The sequence below is a fragment of the Anarhichas minor genome, unplaced genomic scaffold (genome assembly GCF_050575085.1).
Source record: "Anarhichas minor isolate MPS153535 unplaced genomic scaffold, ASM5057508v1 ptg000017l, whole genome shotgun sequence".
Classification (NCBI taxonomy): Eukaryota; Metazoa; Chordata; class Actinopteri; order Perciformes; family Anarhichadidae; genus Anarhichas; species Anarhichas minor.
In genome coordinates this window covers 4,077,989-4,086,579 of record NW_027466463.1, presented here as the reverse complement: position 1 = coordinate 4,086,579, position 8,591 = coordinate 4,077,989, and the positions used below count along the sequence as shown (strand labels likewise).

At 38.7% G+C, this 8,591-nt stretch overlaps 1 protein-coding gene across 7 annotated transcripts in view; it reads left to right on the top strand.

The window, feature by feature from the left end:
- Nucleotides 1-901: 901 nt before the first annotated feature.
- Nucleotides 902-8,591, top strand: part of myocd (myocardin) — a 121,907-nt gene continuing 114,217 nt past the window's right edge. For all 7 annotated transcript variants that reach the window (XM_076093017.1, XM_076093013.1, XM_076093014.1 and 4 more), the window contains exon 1: nucleotides 902-1,006. The gene's annotated coding sequence lies outside the window, so the exon portion shown is untranslated. The remainder of the gene's footprint in view (nucleotides 1,007-8,591) is intronic.

Sequence of the window (8,591 nt, the reverse complement as noted above, 5' to 3'; positions counted from 1 at the left end):
ATAATGTTTCTGACAACACTTAAAGGCAACATGTATGGCCTCTCATTTCAGTGGAAGTATGTGTTTTCCAATGAAACCACTAGTCACTTAGGTCAACAATAGCAACAGAAATGATTCATAGTGAACCTGCTCTCGAAATGAGCAACCCACATCAGCTGAAATGGCTCCAAAGTCATTTGATAACATTAATGTGGTGAAGGCTAATTCGTTCTCCTTATCCTCCTTATGGAACTCCAGCCTTTTGTCTTGTATACATTGTGTTCTAATTTCTTTTACAAAATTTGACTTTAGAATTATGTTTTTATTTAAATTTGGTAAATTCAGATAAAATTCTACTTTAACCTTCGCATGTGAACTTGTCATCGTAGCCTTCACTATACTAATCTTACGACATACTCATTCCATGCAAACTGACATGTTTGCACAATGTATTAAGTGATGAATTATTTTTACGAGCACACAGGTATTCTGGTTGTGATGAGGTTTTGAGTAAACTTCCTAATCCTAGTTTCAGAGACCCTGGTAAAGGCCTTTTCCTGGTTTTAAGAAACCAATGGTGCTGGAACCATACAGTGTTATTGAAACACCATATACAGGTTTCTGATCACTGCAAGGGGCTTCTAAAGATAGAAAAACAAAGTGTGGAAGTCACTTACAATAAGGAAGCTCATTGTAAGTGAATGACCATGTTACTGCACGTCCATGTAAAAGTCATAACCCAAATATGATCAAAACCAGTATAAGACTTTCTCAATGATAAACTATTGCACTTGCTGCCAGATTATTATGTCAGCTAGCAATATTCCAAGAGACATTTAGCTGTGACACCAGTAACAGGGAGGAAGTCCATGTCAGATCTGCATTATGCAAACCCGTGAGGAGGCAGGCTGAGTGCTTTGCATGCTGTACAGTTGTTGCAGCAGCAGCCGGTGTGAGGACTCTCTGCTCTGAGGAATTACTGTACAGGAAATTGGACGTAAAATGTTAGAATAATCACGTATCTGAGGTGAGTTATGGACGGAGCCTACAGTAGTGCAGTAAATTAAAACAAGTGAATCCACTTACTGTTTATGGAAAGCAGCTGCCCGAGCAGCATATGTTGGGTAGAACCATGAGGCCAATGTTGAGGTCTGTAGAACACAATAGTTATTTGAGTCATTTGTGCACAAATACAGATTGACAAGCCAAAAGACAGAAAACCTCATGGCATGTGTTGTGTTTGGTAGAAATAGTAACATTAAAGGCCTTTTTTGTCTTGGTTAACTCATGCTCCATGAGGGTATTCTGATGTCATAACAACACGATAACTCGCCTCTGTGGATTTACAGAAAAACAAGGTTAGTGTTTGCTTGCAGTCGCGAACAAACCCTCTTATCCGTGTGTTTATTTACGGACACTGAATCAATTCATCTGTCATACAGCCAACGGTCATGTACTGGATAAGCTTTCGTTTCAAAACATTTGGATTTAATTATCATGGGGATATGATATCCAAACAATCTGGTTTCTTCCATTAATAACATGATTGCGGCATGGCAGTGCGAGCTAAGGCTGCAGCGTTTTCATATATTTTAGTGGATTTGGAACTTGTTTACTTACTATTATGGGCATGAGGCAAAACCCAATTTAGAGTAATGATACAGTTTACGTTTTGGAGTTTTAAAAGATCTGTGAGGAAGTGTCCTGGTTCCACAGCCTGCTGTATCCCAACTGAAAACAAACGTTACCCGTGCGATTCTCAATCGCTTCGGCCGTTTGCAGGTCAGTGCAGTCGACGTGAGGAAAAGGAAACCGGCCAAAGCTTTTGTGTTGCTGATAACTGCAGCACTGTGTCTTGAGGAAACGTAAGCAGTGTGTTACTTTACAGATAAAGCACTTCAGTGCATGATGTTCTATTTATAGACATTAACTACAGTGCAACGTTTTAGTACAGGCTCTTGAGAAGTGTCTTTCTCCTCCTCCAGATCACTGTTTTGGACACCAGGGCTGCAGTGTTGAGAGCAGTGTTACATTTGGGACCTGCTTTTCATTTGAGTCTTTTAAATTAAAATGAACATTAACACAGTTTGTATGTCACATTTTAGTCATTTAACTATTGTTGAAGTCTAGATGTTTTCAACAAAAGCTAGTTTTCCTCAAAGAAATTTTAATCTCAAGCATTCTGAGGCTACAACTGTTTTTGTCTTTAAAGTTTTTTTTTGTAGAACCTTGTACAGCAGGCGCCATTTAAAATATGCGTGTGCCTGTTGGTAACAGCAGTGGCAGCCATCCATACGAGTTAGCGAGCTTTAAACACTCATATAAAACTGGTACCAGCATTAAAAATGACTGGTCTCATGTTCCGTTGTCAGAATCGATATTCCAACAGCGGACTCAAGTTCTACACAGTTCCGACAGGATCGAGACAGCTTCAGAGCAACAGGTGTTTCACTGTAACGAGTGGCCGTGTTAACTGGTGACTTTCAGCTGAATGCGTCTGTGGTTGCTCGTAGCAATTTGCGTAAATGGGTGGTAGATAATAAACACAGATGAGTCTGTATTTTAAATTGATAGTCTTTTACGAGGACACCTACATGTTCCTTTGGTGTTTTCAACAGCTACCGTCACTACGAGTAGTCTCAGTTAACATGGTCACTAATGGCTTATTACCACTTAGAGTTTATTCTCATAGCTTTGGCCACAGGTGCCATCAGAAATACAGCTTCACGGTCAGGCATCACTGTAATCAGCACGGGCACACTCAGTCTCATGGTTCGCTGTTTTGTTGCAGCTTCTGTTCTAGTTTTAAGTGGTATTTTGCATGAATTTATTCCAGAAATACTTTGTTCCTTTCCAGTAGGGGTAGCTAACATTGCTGACAGAGAAATTGTACAGTTTTTAGTGAGGCTTGAATATGAATCGAATGATGCCTCTTGGCGTCAATAAACCTGTTCCTTTCCAGAAAAATTATCTATCACGCTTGGCTGTAAACCCTCCTATTGTTATGGCAATCCAAGGGACATGTGTCCTATCTGTCCATTCATCTTCTGGCACATTATCGCTCAGCTATTTATTCAACAAATATTTTATACATTCCATCATATATTTCATTTTCAAGTGCTTTTTAAATTTATTTTTCGGTAACACTTTATAATAACTACACACTATGAAGCATTAGTTGAAATTTTCTCATAGAAGTATGAGAAAACACTTAATTCATCATTTATAAAGCATTGTTCCTACATCATCTAAAGTGAGGACTATCTATGCCTTACAAAACTGTTGTTATGAATTGCATACTAATGAGGAACAATGCTTTGTTCCTACATTAACACTCATTAGTATGACCTCATCACTGTAGATGAGGTCACACAAAATACGTAATAAATGACTAGTAACTACCTGAATTAATCATGAATTGCAGTATTAATACGCGTTTATAAAGCATATATTAACATAGTCCCTAACCATCTTAATCATTTACTTACACTTTATAAATTATGTCGTTAATCATCTACAACTCCTTAATAATTGTATTTTTAAATATATAATACTTAATTTACAAATGGGGAATCCATCATTTATAAAGTATGAAAACACAATCATGAAACACATAATAGACGAGCTTATTAATCAAGAATAAAACATTTATAACTATTGTTATGAATTGCATACTAATGAGTGTTAATGTAGGAACAATGCTTTATAAATGATGAATTAAGTGTTTACTCATACTTAACTAATGCTTCATAGTGTGTAGTTATTATAAAGTGTTTAAAAAAGTGTATATATTTTTTCCTGTTGTGTCATTATGTATTGTTAGTGTGTCCTAGCTTTATAGTATGTGTGTGTGTGTGTCAGTGTGCTTGCATGTTCAGGAGGACTCCTAATGGCCGGACCGCTCTCTAGGGGTGTGTCTTCTTGATTTAGTGTGCATTCCTCTGAGTTGAAGTAACAATAATGTTATGCTTCATGTGTCTCTTCTCAAATCCAGAGGAGACCTGGGAGGCACTTGATTTAGCTCTATTGTCTTTCAGTTAATTCATGAGAAGTTTTTATATTGAAGATATATCTGAGAAACAGCCTCTAGCTGTGTAAGGTTCTTCTCTCCTCTCATGTTGAGACCTACTGTAGATAAAAGCAGGCAGCAGTCACAGTGTCCAGTTTCACTAGGACCCAGATCATTCAAATGGCAAGACACAAATCATTTAAATAGACTGGTTATATTGTCAGTCGTTAGGGCTTAGGTTGAGTGCTGTGCTCGTATTTCAAAGAGCTCTTTTCTCTGAACTGGTTTTCATGATCACTGTCTATTGGATGACTTGGCATTAAAGGGCTGTACCACTTTAGTCCACAGCCTGTCGGTCATCTCAACCTACTAATTATGGCGTCTTCTTTATTTCACTGTTGATTTTGATCAGTGCCCTTACATTAAGGATTGTATTTCGACCTACGATGTAGTGAATCAGCTGCTCTATAGTGTGTCCTGTTATCTCCCTCTGATAACACTCTCTTTGGTTTCCCTCAAGACACACTCATATTCACTTAACACTCACATGTGTTGATGTCCTGTGCATTAGTCTGTAGTGTGGGCTTCACTGTAGGCTGTATATTGAATGAGCACAACCTGACTGCTGTTTCAGTATGTTTAGGGACATGCAGACAGCGTGGCACTGATATATGGGTAATAGACTGTAGTCAGTATTGTGATGACTGCGTCGTGATACAAAATAATACACCGCACGCAAAAACTATATGTGAATTTTATGTTGGTCCAAATAATTTTATCAGAAAAATATCATGAAGCCAAACAGTATGACATAAAAGGTGTACAAACTGGTATGCACATAGTTAACACAGAAATAATATAAAAAAAATAAGTAAATGTAGTTTCTCACTTACCTAGTTGACAGAAAAAAACTTTTTCTCACTAAATTCCATTCACTATCAAAGAGATAAGTATGTCTAAACGTAGAGCAATAAAACCAAATGCATGTGCATGGTTAGAAAGCACCAGAGGTAAGCTTACCATTAAAGACGAACTACATGAAGGAGCATAATCAATATTAGGTAGCCTGTGGTTATGTTGGGCCCTTTATTTCACCTTTCATTGACTGTTCATTCAGCTGAATGCCACCCAGACCGGCTGCATGTTACTAGTTTGCACATGAATTAGCACTTGGAACCATCTTACACGTGTCCAATTAGAGTTCCAGTAAACTGAATTGGCAGACGCATGCTACATCATTTGGGTTGCTGAAAAGCAGCCTATGGGTTTCCTATGATGTCTAATTACATAGTAAGACACGAGTAATTGCAATAATAAGTAATGTGTTTAGATTATGCAGAAGTCCGTCCAGATGTAAAACATCTGTTTTGATCCTGCAGTTGTGCTTTTGTTACTTTACATGGTAGTATGAGAGCTGCTGTCAAGTTCGTTCATCTGTTATGTAAAGTCCAGGCTGTACGAGTATATGCATGTGCTAATAGCCACATCTCTCTTCTACCTTCTGTACATATTGTAAATTCAAAGTGAAATGAATTGCATTGTCCCATGTAAAGCAGGGAGTGCTTTTGGTTATGTTGGCAGAATGGAGTCACACAGTAGCATTACTGTACTGTGTAATAGCCACAAGGCTTTTGAAAGAGAGGAGACCTTTAGATCTCTTACTGAGTCAGCACGTTTGCTTTACATGTCTCGTACGAACCAACACATCGAGCGTATAGATGAGTGAATGCCACCTGCCCAGTCCAGTAAAAGCATCAGGATGATCCCCATGATGAACAGCAGGGCAGCTAAAGCAAAGAAACAAGAAGACTGCAGACTGGACCGACATCTAGGGATTCAACAACAGGAAAGTGAGGGAGAGTAATGATATCAAACTAGAGGTAATCCGCACAGATTTGAGCTAAACTTCTGCAACAACACAGGTATGTCTTCAGTTTTTTCAGCTTATCCTACACGCTACACATGTTTTTGTTTCTACTCTTTTCTCTGTCAAAGCATGTAATTAAAGCTCAAATTACACCCAGGATGAGTAATAGTTCCTAATATGGGCTTCAATAGAAAAGGTCAGATTTGGATGTACCGAGTAAAGAAATTGGAACGAGGCATCAAAAAGACCGGAGATAGAGTTTGCCACGGATCTGGCAGGTTAACACCTTTGCAAAGTTGAATGAGTTTATTCTGCTGCTGTGCACAAATGGTTTTAAGATGTCATTATGAATTCTTGAGGCGGAATCTGTCTAATACTTTGGTGGGTCTGTGATATGGTTTAAGGGATTGACTTCATGAGACGTAATCCATGTTCAGACCGAGATGCTTTCTAGTCTCTTTAACCTTACATCGAGTGCCCATCCTTCCATGACCTTCTCATTCATACCTGTGCAAAGCATCTGCTGCTGGTTCGCTTGGACTTCAAAGGCTCAGATGTGAATAATGTTGCGCACTAGATGACAGGATCCTGTTTGCTTTAGGAAACAGATTGGGTGAGCCTGCAGTTTGTATGAAAAGATAAATACGGTCCACTACATTTACTCTCCAATCAATCACAATAACAAAGAACAGACACTATTCGTCTCAAGACTTCATTCATTTTTATTTTCTATTTTTGTTGTCAGAACATAAAATATCAAGCTGACACAGTGTAAAGAAGCCTGTGCTGCTGGTAAGCAGAGACATGCAAATGGTGTTGGATGATCGATCAGTCAACACATCCTACAGACAGTTATTACAACTATTCGGAATATTTCAATGACGTAACTACAAGATGAAACATTGTGAGGTGAGGATATGTACACATTTTTCTCCTTCTTGCCTTGAAGTCATAATCCTTAAGATTGTTATTATATCAAACCCCATGTTTGACACTATTTATTGCTGGCTTTTTTGGTATGTTTTAGCAATAGCCATTTACTGTATATGCATACAGTGTTGGAATGACTAGCACTGTCACTTCAGGAGGAGGGTCCCGGGTTCCCTTCTGGGTGGAGCTTGCATGTTCTCCCCCAGGTTAATTGACTCTAAATTGGCGGTGAATGGTTGTCTGTCTCTATGTGTCCGTCTAGAGACCTGTTCAGGGTGATCCCTGCCTTCACTGGGATCGGTTCCAGGCCCAGAATGGATTCATCTTTTTGATCCAACAATGTTTCCTTCTTTAAACGTGTCTGTTATCCCTTTGCCGGGTCTTTGAATTAACCAGACTGTGAGTCTGCTTTAACAGTCTCTAAAAGCATATTTGGCATAATGATTAAATGGCTATGACTTGCTTTAACATGAGAGTAGATCAATATGATGATATTGGCTTTCCAACCTAATGCACTTGTACTTGTAATTGTTTAAAATTGACTGTCATAGGAATGTGCCCAGCCATCTGGCCACAGTTAAAGAGACTCCATGGACCACTATCACATAGGCTGCAAATATATATACATGTTTACAATGCAGTATTTATGGAAGGGCTTTTAATTGGATAGTGAGTGAACCTGAGTTTAGACATCACTGATCTCATTAATCAGATTTAGAGTTTCTCTGAAAAGACAGTGACAAGCTAATATTTTCAAAAACAGTTTTTTTCGTTGTGACTTGGCAGAACATCGCTTACTGTGCCTGATTAGACTTTGGGTGTTGTAATGCAACCTTTCCCCAAGAATGTAATGATCTCACACATCAAGCAGATGTTCTCAATCAATATTTGTTGATGTGAAATCCCATTAGTTTGCTAATTACATTTGCATAAACATTTCACCATTTTATATTTACTATGCTAACTTGGTTTTCATACAGAGTTTACATACAGTGGCCCTCAAGTGCTTACACATGTTTGCTGTAAATACTGTTTGGCCCAAGTAACAATGTATACACATACATATGCAGCCAATCACATACTGCTCGTGTTCGTATCATGTTCACACACACATATGCAAACCAAATATCAGCAGTAGCATCTTGCACTAAACAGCTTGCATTCCCCACCAATGACCTGCTCAGAGTAAACAAACATGTATCTGCTTCTCTAGCAAACCAACAGTGTGCTGTGCTGTTTGTTTGGTGGACACCGCGGGCTGATGTAAACCAGCTATTGAACTTTGTTTAATGAAAGGTATGATTTGAACATGTTCAGAGGGTTTTTCTGCTCGTGGCCCTGCTTAACCACAGTTTAGAACATCTAAATTGCTGTGGTTTGGCTGGCTGTCACAGGGAGATCCAGATAATGAACTAATAACTGAGACCGGCAGTAAAGGACTTGATGCAATGAATGCGTCCTCTTAGTCATAAAAGTGGTGTTTGACAAATTTGACAAAACGTGTACGTATCATGAACGTTTTTTTGCCACAGAGTTTATTTTATGAAATAATCCAAAATCCAACGGAAAATTCCATTTGGCTTTTTGTTAAGGGAACCAGTGCGATGCTACCTTTCTGTGTTGGCCTACAGAATGTAGATGTCCTCTCTATATCACTCTATTGAAAAATCAGTTTCCAGCAGGTTTTGGTTGAATGCAGGTAAACAGTTCATGTGGACAGCAAAAGAGGCAGAAGGCATTGGCCAAAACGCAAACTGGGAGCCCACCAGCTATTGTTTAACAATGATTTAGCTTTTTATCATCTTA